General features: G+C 38.7%; 1 long non-coding RNA gene across 2 annotated transcripts in view; it reads right to left on the bottom strand.

Moving 5' to 3' along the window:
* LOC149314876 (uncharacterized) overlaps positions 1-16729 on the bottom strand; it is a 29321-nt gene that overhangs the window by 9186 nt on the left and 3406 nt on the right. The window contains exons 2-3 of one of the 2 annotated variants that reach the window (XR_016280983.1): positions 12175-12297; positions 7229-7430 (exon numbers count right to left, since the gene is read on the bottom strand). This is a non-coding gene — a long non-coding RNA (uncharacterized LOC149314876). Of the gene's footprint in view, positions 1-7228; positions 7431-12174; positions 12298-16729 lie in introns of those variants that run through there. The other variant, XR_016280982.1, reaches the window with a different exon arrangement.

The raw sequence follows: 16729 nt of genomic DNA, 5'->3' as shown, positions 1-16729 counted from the left end.
GTCAGCATTCATAGTTTTTCTGGGTTTTTGGGGCTACTAAGTCGTGTTCTAGAAGAGTTTATTCCTAATGTTTTGCCAGCAGCTGTGACTGGCATCTTCAGAGAATGCTGGAATGGAAGAGAGTGGGTTATATATACTGTCTAGCAAATGCTGCACTCAGCAAAGGACAGGAGAGACCCACTCACAGCTGCAGGAGTTTACCGCATACTGTACAGCTGTGGACAAGTCTACATAGCCACAGCTGCCGGCAATAAACTCTTCTAGAACACTGCCTCATGGCCCGATTCCCCCCTCCCCCCAAAAAAAATCAGTTATGTAAGTTAATGAGTTTATACTATAGTGGATATAGTGAATATAGGGAAGTGAAAGGGAATTATACATTGCTGCTTTGCATGACATTTTTTTTTAACAATGCAGGTTTGTATTTTTAGTTCCAAACCTAGACAAAATTAACCTTGGCTCACTGAAATCAATTGGACTTCACTTAGGATACTACTGCACTACAGTGTTATAGTGTAAGGTTGCCATATTCTAGTCCCTCCATCTGGACATCTCATTTGCATATCATGCAAATTATTATAATTATGCATATTAATTTGTATTCTGATTATGTAGATCTAAGACATTAATCATTGCACCTTTTCAACATCAGTATATATTTTGTGCATTTTGGTTGGCAGAATAAAAGTATCACTGGTGCAGTACAGACCGCCCCAAAGGGGCGGCCTGCAGCCGCTCCTTTTTGCGCTGGACTAGGGTCAGGGCAACCTCACCGGCAGCCCTGCAGCCCCAATCCGGCATTTTTCCACACTTGGAAAAGGGGTGCCCTTGTGCCTTAGGTGCCCACTGCACCCCGGCGTTAAAGAGGAGAAAAGGGCAGCCCCTTTCTCCTCTGGATCATTGGCACAGCAGTGTAGTTGGCAAGCCAATGATCCGCTGGCAGAAAAAAAGCTGCCTAGAGCAGCTTCTTCCTGAGACATCATAGGGCTGCATTGCAGCCCTTATGACATCTCTTCTTACCACGGACGTGTGCGTTGTGCATGTCGTCATGGTGGCCCCCGTGTGGAAGGGAAGCCGCCATGATGATGGCATTCGCACATTCTAGGATTCCGGACCGTGCGGTTACTGCACAGTCCAAAACCCTAGAATCGGCAATGCCATGCCGGTTCATACTGGAGGCAACCAAGCAGTAAAAGCAGAACAATAGTGCTAAAACAGTGTAGTGTGCCATTAGTCAAAACTAAATCGAGATTGAATGTAGCTTTTTGAATACACAACTAAAGCACTCTAGAAAGAACACATTTTAAAGCCCTCCAAAGAATGGGGACCTTCGGAGTCAGTCAGTTTCACTTTATTGGTTTAGATGTTGCTCTAGATATTCTGAATTCTCCCATTGATTCAACCATTCCCATACTTCTGATCTATTCTGATTTAGAATAGAATCTGAATATTGGGTATAAATTCAGCTATCACGTCAACTACTACAGATTGTTTTATCTCCAGAGGTGGACCCACAATCCAAAATTAAACCTTCTAAGTTTTTTTTAGCCTTCTAAAGCATTCCAGTGTGATCTGAGCTTGCTCCCTGCTGTGTGTACAGCCATGACTTCTGTTTTAATAGTTATTCCTACTGATATGTTATTTTATTACTTTCATTTCTTTTCTAGACCACTAGTACATAAACAAATAATTAAATTTCAGAGGCAAAACAGGAATTGTGAAGGCACATTTAGGATAAGGAAACATACAGTAAAATATTCATTTAATGGAAAGTTAAGCCCATTTGAATTCAAGGGAACATACTTCCGAGAAATACATTCTGGGATAGTAACAGAAATGTTATACCTAGATATCTAATATTAAATACACTAAATTCAGTAGAATTTACTCATTGTAAAACAAGCTTGAAAAATCCATTGTGATTGAATGTTTTAGTAATAGTGGATGAAAATACAGACAGATAGTCCTCCTCCCTCAATGTATGAGTCTCTTCTGAAACTGAGATTCTCAAGGGAAGCCCTGTTGTCTGTCTCACTATTCCAAGATACTAAACAAAAGAGACAAGGCTTTCTCTGAAATGAGACATTGCCTGTTGAACTCCTATCCACTAGGCTCATTGGCTAGCTCCATCCCTTCCAAGCTTCCAGTGAGCAGGCATGAATTTATTGCTTTGCATTTTCTCCTTAGAGCCAAAGGTTGGCTTTTGAGACTGTTTTAATTATGTGTGTTTTTGAAAACTGTTAAAACAAAGAAACAAAAACAGAAAAACACACACAGAGGTATAATCTGATTTTTAACTAAAGCTTTAAATCTATCTCTTTTGTCACTTGCTTTGAGAGTTGTGGTGATCTGAAAGGCAATAAACAAATATCATAAATAAATAAATAAGATGGATAGACAGATGTTATGTTTACTTAACATGATTCCAGATAGCTATCTAGTAGCTCTAGCTAGCTGATTTGGCAGAGTAATTTTCTTCCAGAAAGTCATATTTGACTTCATCTTACTCTTCTTACTTAATTGGGCTCAAAGTCTGTTTCAAAGCACAAAACGCCACAGACCAATTCCATTCACACTGTTATCCATCTAACATTGTGGTTTATGGCATCACACTGTAAGTATAAGTATACATCATCCCAAGAACTTTACCAATGAAGCACTTCTTATAAATGGGACATGAATTTGGTGAGCTTCCAGATTACAAAGTGGTACCTTAGCCCACTGATTTTGAATATGCTGATTTACAAATAAACTGATTGATTTCCCTTTGAATTATTTTATGTCCAAAGTTTTTTTTAAAAATGTATATCAGATGGATGAGTTTTTTATTTAAGAAAACTTTGTTGTAAAAAGCAAATTATATTAAATATCAAATTATGTTAAGGGATTTAAATTTATTGTTAGAAGCACACAGAAAGATTAGAGTTCATTTCCATTTTTAATACTTACAAACATGCCTACCAAGTGGGGCAAACATGTTGAACAAGATCCCAAGGCTCAGGATTACAGGGATCTTACAGCAGCTAATACAAAGCAATGTCAGCATGGCGCAGTGGCAGGAGGTCCACTTAGAATACCTTTGTCATGAGCTATGATGAATCTATAAGCAGTGTGATGCTAATACACAGCATGATCCCCTTCCTGTTGTTCATTATCTCTGTCCTTGTAAGTATGCACTTCAAAATGCTGATTCCTGAAGAAGAAACCATTTTAATTCTGTTGTCTATATCTGTGAACATTTCAATATTGCACTTCAAGCAGTGGTGTCACGAAGGGGATGCAGACCACATCAGGTGACACCCTATGGGGAGGTGACACCACTGCTCCTCAAACATATGCCTTTTAGCAGAAATGGGTTGTGAATTCGACTGTGTTTCTTTAAAATGTTGGAGAGATAGTGTGAGTGGGGTGAGGCTCAGTGGAAGGAAAAAGGAGAGATCCAAGGTTTTTTAAAACAAAAAATTCATTTTTTAAAATTAAAATGTTAAAAATTTATTTAAAAAAATATATTTTATCAAATTTTCACTTTGTAAATGTAAATGCATTTATTCTGTGCATATAATATTTAATTGTGTTAGTTGTTTTGTCACAACTATTACTATGACATTCAGTGATATATAGAAATTAAGAATTATGAGTAATGTTAGTACAAAACAAAACAAAAACACATTACTAAGGATTCTGTATGTTGTGGGTTGGGAGGAGGTCAATAAGGATGTGTGTGACACCATGAGTTACTGCATCAGGTGACACCAACCCTAGTGATTTCCAGTCATATTTGAATCAGTGGTTTGTTATTTAAGAACAGTGGACACAATTCAGCCACCTCTAATTGAAATGATGGTAGTTACAAAGTACTGTTATTGTAACTGATATGATCAGTGTTTTTCTTTCTGTGTTTAACATCACATCTTTCATCCCACAGTGGGCCCTCATGATGGCAAACATACATATAAACATACACATATACACAATAATTAATTGTTTAAGAGTTTGGCGCGTTACAGACCGCCCAAAATGGGTGGTCTGCTGCCGGCGCCATTTGCAGTGGCGAGGAGCCCCAGTGGCCAAACCGCGAGGCTCCTCGGCGCTGCAAAAAAGAAGCCCCAAAATGGCGCTTCTTCTTGCGGCACGCTAATGACACTGCAAGGCCCCAATGGCACACTTGCGACGTCATTAGCACTGTGCGACGTACGTACGCTAAGTGTCCGCTACGTCAAGATGGCGGCGCCAGTGTAGAACAGGTGCCACCATTTTGTACGTCCCCAGGATGTACTAGGGTTAAGGGCATGTGTAAAGCACACCCTTTCCTAACCCTAGTATGTCCTGGGGACGTACTTTACGCCCGTGTGGAACGGGCCTTTGAAACCAAACTATTAATTAAATAGTTATGGTTTTGTTTTTTTGTTTTTAAATCTACTAAATTTCATTTTTCTACTAGGTCAAGCACCTTTGATGCTGCCCAGGTCTTCAGAGTCTTTGATTTGCCACCCCCCTTTTTTAATCTCAGGATTTTTATGAGCAGGACTTCAGAAAGCACTTTTCTATTTTTCTTCCTCCTTTAAAATTTAATATTCCTTACCAACAATCATCTCATCCCTACTTATTATCAATGTCTAACTTGCCTCTTTCCTCTCCTTTCTATTTTCCCTGTCTAAAAACTCTTAGCAGGAGTGTCTCCGAGATTCTTTTCCTGATTGTTTAGATTTTATAAACTTCTGATAAATTATGGCTAGCCCTCCATTTGCTTCTAAGAAGTCTCGTGTTTCGAATGCCAGTTTGAAACTGGTCACTGTAACTTGGGTCTAAACAAGAAAAACACTGTAAAATACACATATTAAAACAATCCACATTTAAAATCTATCATTTAAAATTCACAATTTAAAAATAATCTGGATAAACCTGCTTGAAGGGATTGTTTTTTTTAATGCTGCTTTGGATTCAGACAGTGTATGCAGCTGTCGAATTTCTTCTGGGTGGTCATTCCAGTCTATGGGCTGCTGAAGAAAAAGTCCTATGTCTGACAGTTGCCAACCTAGTCCTGGCTGGTTGGAGTAAATGTCCCCAAAAGGACCTAAGTGTATGGGGAGGATTATAAGGGAGGCAGCCATCTTGTAGGTAACCTTTATGGTTGCCACAGATACAAACAATAATGGTTACCCAAATACAAATGTTTCTATTTTATTATGATAGTTTTTTTTTAAAAAAAATACATTTTCTTGCTTTGTCTTATGATAGGTTAATAATGGTGGGATCTACACCGCCAAAATGGGGCGTTACGGCAGCGATCCTAGGGTTAGGGAGAGCGCACCATTCGCACGCTCCCTAACCCTAGGACGTACTCTGTATGTCAAAATGGCGGCACCCTGTCTACATGGGCACCGCCATTTTGACGTGATGGACGTGCTGCGTACAAATGGCACAGTGCAGGCCTCACGTCATGGCACCACTGTAGGGAGCTTGTGGCGCCCTTTCAGCAGCAGTGAAAGGAGCTCCATTTCAGAGCTCCTTCTGCCATGTGTATCGCTGGCGCAGCCTTTAAACAGCCGCACCAGCGATACAGAGAGAAAGAGGCCGAGCAGCTCCTTTCTCCTTTTCCCCGCCACTGTCGGGGTGTCCTTGGAGCAAGAAGCCCCAAGGACACTCCATTCCAGGCCGCAGGGAAGTGGCATTTTGCCGCTTCCCCGAGGCCTGGAAAAGCGGTGGATCAGGGCCTCTGGGGTTGCCGCTGTGGCCACTGAGGCCCCGATCCATCGGGGAAAGGGGCGGGTGCAGGCCGCCCCAAAGAGGCAGTCTGTATCCCGCCAATAATAATAATAATAATAATAATAATAATAATAATTTATAGCCTGCCTTTTCATGGGAAATCAAGGTGGGTTACAAAATCTAAAAGCAATATATTACCTATCAGAGCCAGTTAAAATTAATCCTCCGCCCAACCTCCCATCCCAAATTATAAAACAAAAATAAATGAATTACAATATAAAAACATTGTGATGATAAAATCAACTAAATAGGGGAAGAGTATAAGAAGAACTCTATAATAGGAGGGCATAAGCTGCTATCATACTTGGGGAGGGGAAGCTAATTTGAAAAGGCAAGCCGGGAGAGATCCATCTTAACGGCCTTTTTAAAGGCTGCCAAGGTGGTAATGTGGCGGATCTCCTCTGGCAGGTCGTTCCAAAGCTTTGGAGCAGCAATGGAGAAAACCCTCAGGGATATGGTGGACCTTCTAGATTGTTTAGAATGAAGTAAATTCTTCCCAGAGGGCGGTAAAGGGTGGGACAGACAATATAGAAGAAGGTGCTCCTGTAAGTAGTCAGGACCCAAGCCATGTAGGGCTATTAACCAAGAACGTTGACAAATTTTGAAGTGTCCAATATAATTTCCCCAATAAATTATGTCATTTGTTTTGCATCTAGGGAGTCCGCACCCCAATTTGGAATTTTTTAATTAATATGAAACTGGATACTACATCTCATATAACATCCCAGTGAGTTATAGCTGCCATGAATATAGAATTCTGTTTTGTTACTATAGATTTTTAAAAAAAAATACACTTAGGTTTCTCTCTTCCACATCCACAATTGATGAAAAAATATTGGCCACCAGTGCAAGAGAAATAAATGATATCTTGTTCAGTATACATAAGCACCAGAGTGGAGGTGGCAGAACCTTAGATCAGGGGCTGAATGCAGCCCACTTGTGGGGAACTGGCCCTGTGAGGATCCCTAGAGAGCCACGACCCCCTTCCCTTATACCACCATTTCCCAATTTTTATGTTTTCTCATCCATTTTATAAGGCTAAAATTCTGAAGACCCTGGGCTGGAACAGAGCAGCAAAATATACCGGCTTCCCAGAGTCTTGGGGGCATGGTGTATGCATGATACACACCCTGAAGCTGATAGAAACCTGCCGTGGAGCCACTTGGCCATTTACATGGTGGCAGCTTTTCAGAGCTCCAGGGGCATGGTGTTTAGACACTGCATGCTGCAGGAGCAACAAAAAGCTGCAGAGGCAGAGGAAAGGATGCTTTTTTTTCCAGCACAAAAAGGAGCAGCATTTTGCTGATTCTTTTTGCACCGGAAAAAAGCCAATTCAGGGCCTCAGCATGTGGTTGTTGCAGCCCTGATCCAGCAAACAAAGGGGTGGCATCACGCCGCCCCTTTTGGCCAGCCTGTTTTGCCCCTAAATCACTAGCACTAAGACCTTTAAGCTAAAACATGCTAGCATTTGGGGGTCCACTACTTACACACCATGGGAATGTGGAACCTGAGAACCTGTATGAAACTGGACAGCGTCATCAGGTTGAAAGAGGTTACTCATCTTTTTGCTAGAGGGTAAGGTTAACATCAGACATGCTTGAATCCATGGACTGAGCTGAAGCACTCGTGAACCCATGTGTGGTAAATGAATGGTGAATGAAGAGCTGAAAGAAGAGGATAAGCAATTGTTGATCCATTGAGCTTGCAAGCACAGTAACATCATCTAGATGGAGACAATAAGACACAAATAGAAACCCTCTGATGTTAGACGTTTCTGCTGTCTGTTACACAATTGTTTATTTGTTGCAGATTCCTGGAATGAGACAACTTGTAGCTCTTCACTCAACTCAAGAAAAATGCAACATATGTGCTTATAATGACATGCTATTGATCGGTATGCTTGTGAATAGGTGTATAGGTGTAGATTGTGTACATATGTGTGTGTATGGAGAGAGATGAAAATGAGTAGCCTAAATGGTAGTTACATGTGCACAGGAGCTTTTAAGTCTACTTTTCCAATATCAATCCCACTAAAAGCTTTCTAACTGCCTTCAGGTGTGGCAACCAAACAGGTATGGAGTACATTTTGTCAAGTATTTATGTATAAGCAGGGGTGGTTTCACTTCATTTTTTTTAAAAAAGTAAACAACAACAGCAGGAAATAACAGCTGAAAACATACAGTACAAATATGTTTTGCAAATTGCATTGTGTAAATAAGCATCTAAAAAGCTTGGATCCTTTTACCTACATTGTTTTCTAAAGAGAAGTTCATTATACATGTTTGGGATGCTACAGGATTTTTTCTAACCTGAATTTTAAAGCAAACCTTCCACTTGTTTTAATTGTATTGTGGGTTTTTTTGTTTTTGTTTTTTGTTTTGTGAAGAAGGGATGGAGTTGGTTTACATTTATTTGCTTTTCAGTTTGTGAGCTGTTCTGCACAATAGGCCTAAAATGTCTCTGGAAAATAAACAAATTAATTAATAAATTTAAAATCTAATTCAAGCCAACATGTCTACAATTTGTAACTTACATCTGCTGTGAGTTTGGTATACATGTAATACATATTCTGGAAAATATCACATTATACTTTATGACTTGTGATGGAGAGAAAGAAAAGTAACATCATATATAGTATTGTAAAGTTACGCTACCAATAAAGCCAGAGTCAAAAGTCCCCATTAAGGTAGGAGACACTTATTCCCAGCTAATTTAGGACTACAACCCAAAAGTTAATCAGTCCTGGTCTTACATTAGTATAGCTCCAAAAAGCAACATAAACAATGGCAATCAGACTACAATTTCCTTTGAAAATACTGCATTATATTCAGTATCTTAAAATGATTGATATTATTAGACTGACATTAGTAGACAATAAATACATTTCTAGGTGATTTATGTTAGGAACTGATGTTATTTGCATCTTATGAAATGCAGTGAGACCTTTAGATGCTTATGTTCACTCCTAAGCACAACAACTAGCTAATTTAGATTACTTTACCTGAGGCCTATTCTAGTCTATTATTTACTAAGATTTACATTGAATAGGTGTCATATTCAAACTGTGATAACTTTTTAAAGTGCAAATGCAAACCAAGTGAGACAGTATTAAAATTTTAAAGTTTTTAAACTAAAGATGGGGAATCCAATTTTACTTGGATAAATTATGATCTACTAAGATAACAAGTTTGGCTGACAAATTTAACCACCACATAACTAGGATGAGAACACAGTCAGCCCTCCATATCCACAAATTCCACCATCCACTGCTTGAAGCTATCCGCCCCCCCCCCCCAAAAAAAAAAAACAACACGAAAAAGAAAACTTTGATTTTGCCATTTTATATAATGGCAGTTTACTAAGATATTGTATATAATGGGACTTGAGCATCCATGGATTTTGGTATCCATAGGACATCCTGGAACCAGACCCCAAGGGGCCACTGTACATGGTTTCTGGATTCTAAGGAAACAGTAGTTAAAACTGAGTCATAATGGTAAAGTCTCAAGCAGAATGAAGTGCTCTAAAAGAATCAGAATAAACTGGGCAACTGGACAGTTGAATAGCAAAGATGTTTTATTTTTGTATTTAAATTATGAACATGGTAACAGACAAACTCTCTAAAATCTGTCTCTTGGAACATTCATATTTTACTTGTTCTGGGTCACCTACTTGGATTCAAAAAATCCTTCAGATGACTCATTAGCATGAATCCTCACTAGAGCACTTGATTCCAACTGCTGGTAGAAATAAACAGTTTAAAAGGAGAACAACAGACATGTTTATCCAGCAAGATCTATCTCTACTGGTGGAAGTAAAAATAGCACCATGGTAAAGGCTGTTTATATTTAAGCCTGCACTAGAGAACTATTTGATACATCATCCAAACATCTTTGTGAAAAGAAGTATTCACTTTATTAAGACTGCAGTACTTTATTTATACAGCATTGGATATCCATATTTTGTGCATGAAAGGTTTGTGGGCATACGAGAAAACTAAACTTCATTTTCTTTATGTGAATTTTTACAAACCAAACCAAAATGAATGTCAGGAAGTGTTACTAAGGTTGCTACCTATTGTGTTAATGGCTACTAAATGGTGATGAGAATCCACTGAAGAATGTTGTTGATTGTAATGTGGATAATTTTGTACAATTTTTTGTGCTTTTAACAGTATAATGGACAATAGTTCTCTATTTTGTTTAAATGTGTATAATATGTAATGTCTATAGTATGTAATTTTGTGTGTCCTATACTAAATGATATATATTCAAATCCTAATATTGATTGCATGTGTTCCTGGGCATTACTGCTTTAACAAAATAAGATCGAAAGAACAGGGATAGGTTTCTATACCACAAAATACAAGAATGGCTCACTAGGTTTCCACAAACCTTTCATCCAAAAACAACAAAATGTGCATGCTAAAAGAAACAACCAAGTCAGGTAAGCCTTGTATAAGTAAAGAAAAACATTTTGACTCTTCTTGAGACCACTTGATGACTTCTTCCAAAATGCATCCAAGGATGAATTTTTCTTTCACTAGCCTTCACTTTTCTTATACTTTCCATTTTGATGGTTAAACTTGAAGGCCTATGCTTTCCCCCCAATATACTGGGATACATTCTGAGATAGTATTATTTGTTCTCCTTTTTCTCTCAGTTTCTCTCTGTTTACAGCCGCTGTTTACCTTTCCTATTAGAGACAGGTATACAAGGCTACAGTAGGACTGACTACAGCTGAATCCTATTTTTCCCCAAATCAAACTCAGTTTATTGCATTGTTTATTTCAGACACACGGCTGCAACATGACATCAAATGTTTTTGTTTCTCCAGGCTTCTTTCACCATCCTCCAAATGTTGGTGCTGCTAAAAAAATGCACAACTAGACAGAGGGTGAAGAGGAAAAATGGGACTTTGGGGCTATAAAAAGCTTTTGTAAAGGTGTTTAACTGTTAAACGCTTTGTTAACTGAAGTATACTTGTGGACAGTTCAGCTCTAAATTCTTTATAAATTACCAGGAAAAAAAAGATGTTAGGTTAACAATAAAAAGCTCAGTGAAAAAGTCAACTTGTTTTGGCGCTGCAGTAAAAAGGTAAATCCAGTATTAGGAACTGCTAAATGACTCAGAATGAAATAACAGAAGTTATGATGTCATTATACAAAAGTGTACTACACCCACATTTAGTGGAAACATTTGTTACTTGTCAAGCATATTGTAGACGGAGAGAAGATTCAGAAAAAGACATTGAAAACTATAAGGTGGTGCTGATGGTGGAGAATTTCTCTTTCAAAGAAAACAGTTCTTTTTTGCTGTGAAGGAGAACTACAAAGCAAGGACATAACAAAGATTTATAAAACTATGAATGCTGTGCTAGTACCAAGTTGAGAAAAAAAATCCCTCTTAAAACACTAGAACTCAGTTTTCTAATGAAATTAGCAGTTTGTTTGAGATTAAACTGCACAGCCACTATATCAGTTTATGGAATTTATTAACACCAAATGTTTTGATGTTTATAAGCTTAGTTGGATAAAAAAAAAAATCATGGAAGGCAGTCTTCCAAAATGGCACTTCCATACTACTACATTGTAGTGTTGTTCTTGCATATATACAACATTATTTTATGATTCACTAGTCTTCCATAGGGCTCAATCAATAATAAATACAATTTGAAAAGTTAAAAGTCAATTACTAATATTACATAACACATCATAATAAAACATAAGTTATAAGATAGGTGTAAAATTGAATTATGCTGTGTACTAATTAATTTTGGGGAGAGATTCACAGTTACCATGAGCTGGCAATGTTTTTAACAGATAGTTAGGTCTAATCTGCACTGCAGAAATAATGCAGTTTAACACATTTAATGTTCAGGATTATATAAAAATATATATTTACATCAAAATTTCTATTGCTTGTGTTTGATTTGTTTGTAAAACCAAGGTGAAACAGAAAATCTAAAGAAATATGAAATGAAGAAGAAAATAAGAAAACAGATGCTGCTCTTTTGAGGTAAGCTATAAATCAGTATAGAATGTTTGATAGATGTAATTCTCCTACTATTATGCATGAGACAGGGCTTGAGGGAATTATATTGTGTTGGCTGGCAACAAGCTGGCAAGGGAATGATACATCACCATATGCCCTCATGGTCCAGTGGTTGGTTTGGTGTTTCCAGACTTGGCACATATATCTGTAAATCAACCTCTGTTTGTGTGATAGAGGACTGGTTGATAACAAGACTGTGAAGTTTAACAGATAGTTTCTTGGAATCTAGAAGGGAATTTGGATTTCTGGAAGTCATTATTGTCCGAAGCTATGTAGGTTAGTAATCTTACATGCAACTTGTGTTAACATATATAACATACATTTCTGCCTATGTGAATGCCTGAATGGAACACACCTGATTCTGTAGTTGTTCTTGCCCCCATCTTCCTATCCTCCCTCTGTTACCATCTCCATATCTAATTTTAGACTGTATGTTCATTGGCAGCAGGGACTTGTCTTCTTCTTGTCACTCTGTAAACTGACATGCAAATTGATGGTGCTATATAAACATCGACATCATCATCATTATTTTATAAAGCTTAAGATAAATACTTCACAGAAATTAAAAACAAGTATCTTCCTGAAGATGTATAGTCTAATTGTTAGACAAAAAAGCAAGGTGACAGTAAAAAAGGAAAGAAATAAGAATCTGCATAATCACATTCTCCTTGAATAGTTTTATAAATGTTTTTGTTCTCTTTTCTCCCTTCCCCTTGTGTCTCATTTGTTCTAGGTTGTAACCCTTTGGATAGGAACTCAGAATGGGTATGTGTGTAAGTAGTGTGTAAGTAGTGTTATGTTTAGGCACTATAAAAATAAATAAGCGAGTAAATAAAGAAAGAAACATTTTAAAGATTGGATAAATAAAGGAACTAGAACATATACTTTTAAATCAAGTGATTCCCAAAGTAGGTAGTATACCCGCACTGAGGGGGTGTGTGTGTGAAGGGAAAAGGAGGCCACAGGGGGTCTTTCAAAGTATTGGTGTGCAGGAAAGACAAGAGGAACCAGCAACCTTAGGACCATGGCAGAAATGAATTTTGGATGAAACTTCTTTTCAGGGTCCCTTAAAACCACCACACAGCTACATTGATTATGCCATGTGGTGGTGTTTCCTGCTCTTCACCTGCTTCTACTGACAGTTCTTCCATAGACGTTGCTAATCAATGGCACTAGACAATTACAGATTAATTACAGTTGCATGGTCATGAGAACCAAAACATGGAATGACAATTCTAGCCAGAAATTGGGGGGGGGGGCACCAGAATTGCCTACTGAAGTTAATGGGACAATAGTTCTGGCTACTGAATAGATATCCACAGCACAGAAAAGTTAATTCCAAGGCCAATATGGTCATAGCTATGAAGGCTGGGAAACTGGGGAGGTTATAGTCCAAAAAAAGTAGTTTTCCAAAGCTCTTGGGAGAACCTCATCTCTAGCTACCTCTGCTTTGTTGTGGTATAGACAAACCCATCTGAAGATTCAGGAACTGTATATTTATTTAATAAATATGCATATATGCATTGTAACAGTGTTCTCAGACTATCTGATGTGGGGGAACCAATTTGCCATCATATGCCATGGATCTGTACCATATTTGTGGAATAATTGTTTCCTTTCCTTTCCTGGAAACTCACTGTAGACCAGCAACTGGTTGTTCACTGACTATTATCTGTCCAAAGACCACCACTTTGACCAGCACTTTTGTAGAATGCAGTTGCACGACACTGTCTTGTATTTGTACATTATTTACAACTTACATGGCAATATAGTGGGCAGCTACTGAGCTAGACCTTAACTATAGCATTATGCATACTTCCTCTCTTTTCCCTTCAGAATATGGGGGCTTTCACTGGTAGCAATTTTTACCTAATAGGCCTTCCCATGTACACAAAAAGAGTCATTGCACCATCTTTCAGGCAGTTACTTGGTGTTTAACGAGTATTCATTAATGACTGACACAAGCTTCTTGAGAAGTTGTGCTAAAATGGGTGAGATAAATAAATTAAAAATCCATTATGCTCTTGATACATTGTTGTTGATCAGTTTAATGCATGTTTTGAAAACCAGGTAAGTGTTTTCCATTATTAGAGCAATTTCTTTCTTTTTTATTGATATGGCTTTTATTTTCCTTCTTCTACAAAATAATAATATTTCAATATTGGTATTCAAAGCATAGTAGAAAGAACTCATGGTTACCATATTATGTCTTGAGTATAAGGGGCAGCCTGTGATTATCTTATTTATTTAGGGCAGCCTTAGTTCATTTTATCTTGCAGCTTTTCAATCATGTTTTACACATGTCAAACTGGTTTTTTTTAACCATGTACTTTTAAAATAGATTCCCCCCCCTCACTTTTGTAAAGTAAGACTTTTAGCTAAACTTTTCTTTTAAATTACTGTAGCTATTTTGGGTCCTGTCTTGGGGGAAAAGCATAGTATAAATCAAATAAATGGATAAGTAAATTTACATCAGGTGTGTGTCATGTAGTCCTCAGTATAATTTGACTGCAGATTCTAGAAGCCTTAGTCACTATGGCCAGCAATTGGGAAGTTGGGAGTTCAACAACATTTGGAGCGTAGCATGTCTCCTGTTCCTGATTGACACTACTGGCGTAAGGGATTGGCACTACTGAGTAACTGCTGGAACACTTTCTTCTGCTGACCAAGTATAGCAGCCACATGTGGCTTCTTGGTTAGGTGGACTTTCTTGCTATGTACAGTTATCCCTCCGTATTGGTGGGCTAGCCATCCATGGATTGGAGCATCCATGGATGGCCCTGCCCCATTATCCTTATTGACAGAATATGGGGATAAGGTCTGAAACCGAATGCCCACCAATACTGTATTATGCTCAGGACACTTTCCCTCTACTCCATGTTTCAGAGGACAGAGAAAACAAAGGAGACACTGCTCATCCATTTACAAAAGTGGATGAAACCAAGGTTTTAAGAAAAGGGCACCACTGACTAACTGGTCATCTGGTCTTTTGCTTTCTCCCTCATTTGAATGTTTTGACCCCAGTTTTTTCCCCATCCACAATAGAAAGAAATTTGTGAATTCTGGCAAAGTTTTATCAAAGACAAAGTAAAACAAATTTTCTCACACAATCCAAATCTGAGAGGTACACCTGTAAGGACTGGGCCTGTTGTGCCACCCAGAGGCAAGTACAGAGGCGAGTAAAGAAGAGGAAGCACAATTCTGCTTCAGAGCACTCATCTGTTCTTTTCTGGGTGACATAGCAGGAGTTTATTATTGCTGTCAAGTTGACTTTGACTTATGGTGATCCTATGAATGAGAAACTTCCGAGTTACCACATTATCAACAGCCCTACTCAGGTCTTATGGACTCAGGGCTGTGGCTTCCTTGATTTGAGTTTATCCACTTGTTATGTGGTTTTCCTCTTTTCCCACTGCCTTCTCCCTTACCAAGCATCACTGTATATTCTAGTGAGTCATGTATTCTCATATGTCCAAAATATAACAGTCTCATTTTAGTAATCTTGGCTTCAAGAGAGAATACGAATATGACAGGAATACTGAACCTGAAAATCCTGCCCAGAGGTCCAGAAAGAGAGAGTAGCAGGAGGGAGATAAGAAAATAGGTGTAGCTTTTTCTGGAAAGGGCAGCATAATGAAGTGAGCTTGATGTATTGGTGACTGTACTCAGTATAAGCCACCCTCCTACACTGGCAACACCTAAGGCAGAAATAAGATGCCCTCAGAAACCAAAGGGCAGCTTAACAGAGCCAGTAGTAGCTGTGGCTAAGGGAGCCCTGGTGGTGCAATGGTTAAATGCCTATACTGCATCCACAAGGTTATGAGTTCAATCCCAGGGGCTCCAAGATCCACTCAGCCTGGCATCCTTCCATAGGTCACTAAAATGAGTACCCAGCTTGTTGGGGACAATTGACTTACACATTGTAAACCACTTAGGGTGTGCTTAGTTCACTGATAAGCAGTATAAAAATGTATTTGCTATTGCTATATTCCTTGCATCTATCACTCATCCAGCCTCCAATCTCAGGGTCATCAAAGAGGGATCAGATGACCAAACAAGCTACCACTATCTCTCTTAGTAGGGAAGACTGGGTAGGTGATTATCTCGTACCTAAATCACCATCTTGATAGATTTCCTTCTGAGCACCTCAGCTTTCCCCTTTTTGAGTGGTACCATGGGCAGGATTGGACTCAGAGTGAGCAAGTATACAAGAAAGGGGAACTCTTATCTACTCCCAATATCAGCTGTTTTGCCTCTGTTCACATTTCTCCTTTAGCCCTGATGTAGCTGAGGATGCTCTACCACAGGGACTTTGATTAACACAGTTGTGACTGAACTCACAACCCTGTGGCTGCAGTACAAGTATTTAACCTCCAGATGTTTTGGACTTCAGCTCACCAAAGCCTTAATCAACATGGTCAGGAATTCTGGAAGCTCAGCTCCATAAAATATGGTAAGCAAAGGTTGTTAACCATTGCATTAGCAAAGACAATGGCATCATATGTCACCCTAAAAGTATATCTGTACTTCTTTCTCTCTCTGTACGTATATTTTTTCAGTAATTAGTGTAGTACAGCAAGCTATCTCGCACTGTACACGATTTTGGGATAGTTGTCTTGAATGGGAAATTAGTATCTATTGGCTTTGCTACACACCCACTTCTGGAGAAGATGGAAACTCAAGGACCTAGTTTGTTGCCATGGATCAGCACAGCTGCCTATATTTTTAGGACTCACTTTAGAAACATGGCTAGAGAGACTGAGATTAAGATATCCTGTCTTTCAAATGTCAGCACTGGTCTTTCAGTGGGGCAATAGAAAGGGTGGGTATAATTGGGCTCAATGTTTATTTATCAATGCATTCCTTCCTTTAGCCTGACTGAGTTTACAGCAGTGTATTGGAGAGAGAGG

This window comes from Sceloporus occidentalis, unplaced genomic scaffold (assembly GCF_023333645.1).
Source record: "Sceloporus occidentalis isolate IW3139 unplaced genomic scaffold, rSceOcc1.0.p SCAF_4, whole genome shotgun sequence".
NCBI lineage: Eukaryota > Metazoa > Chordata > Lepidosauria > Squamata > Phrynosomatidae > Sceloporus > Sceloporus occidentalis.
This window is presented reverse-complemented; position numbering and strand designations above follow the sequence as displayed.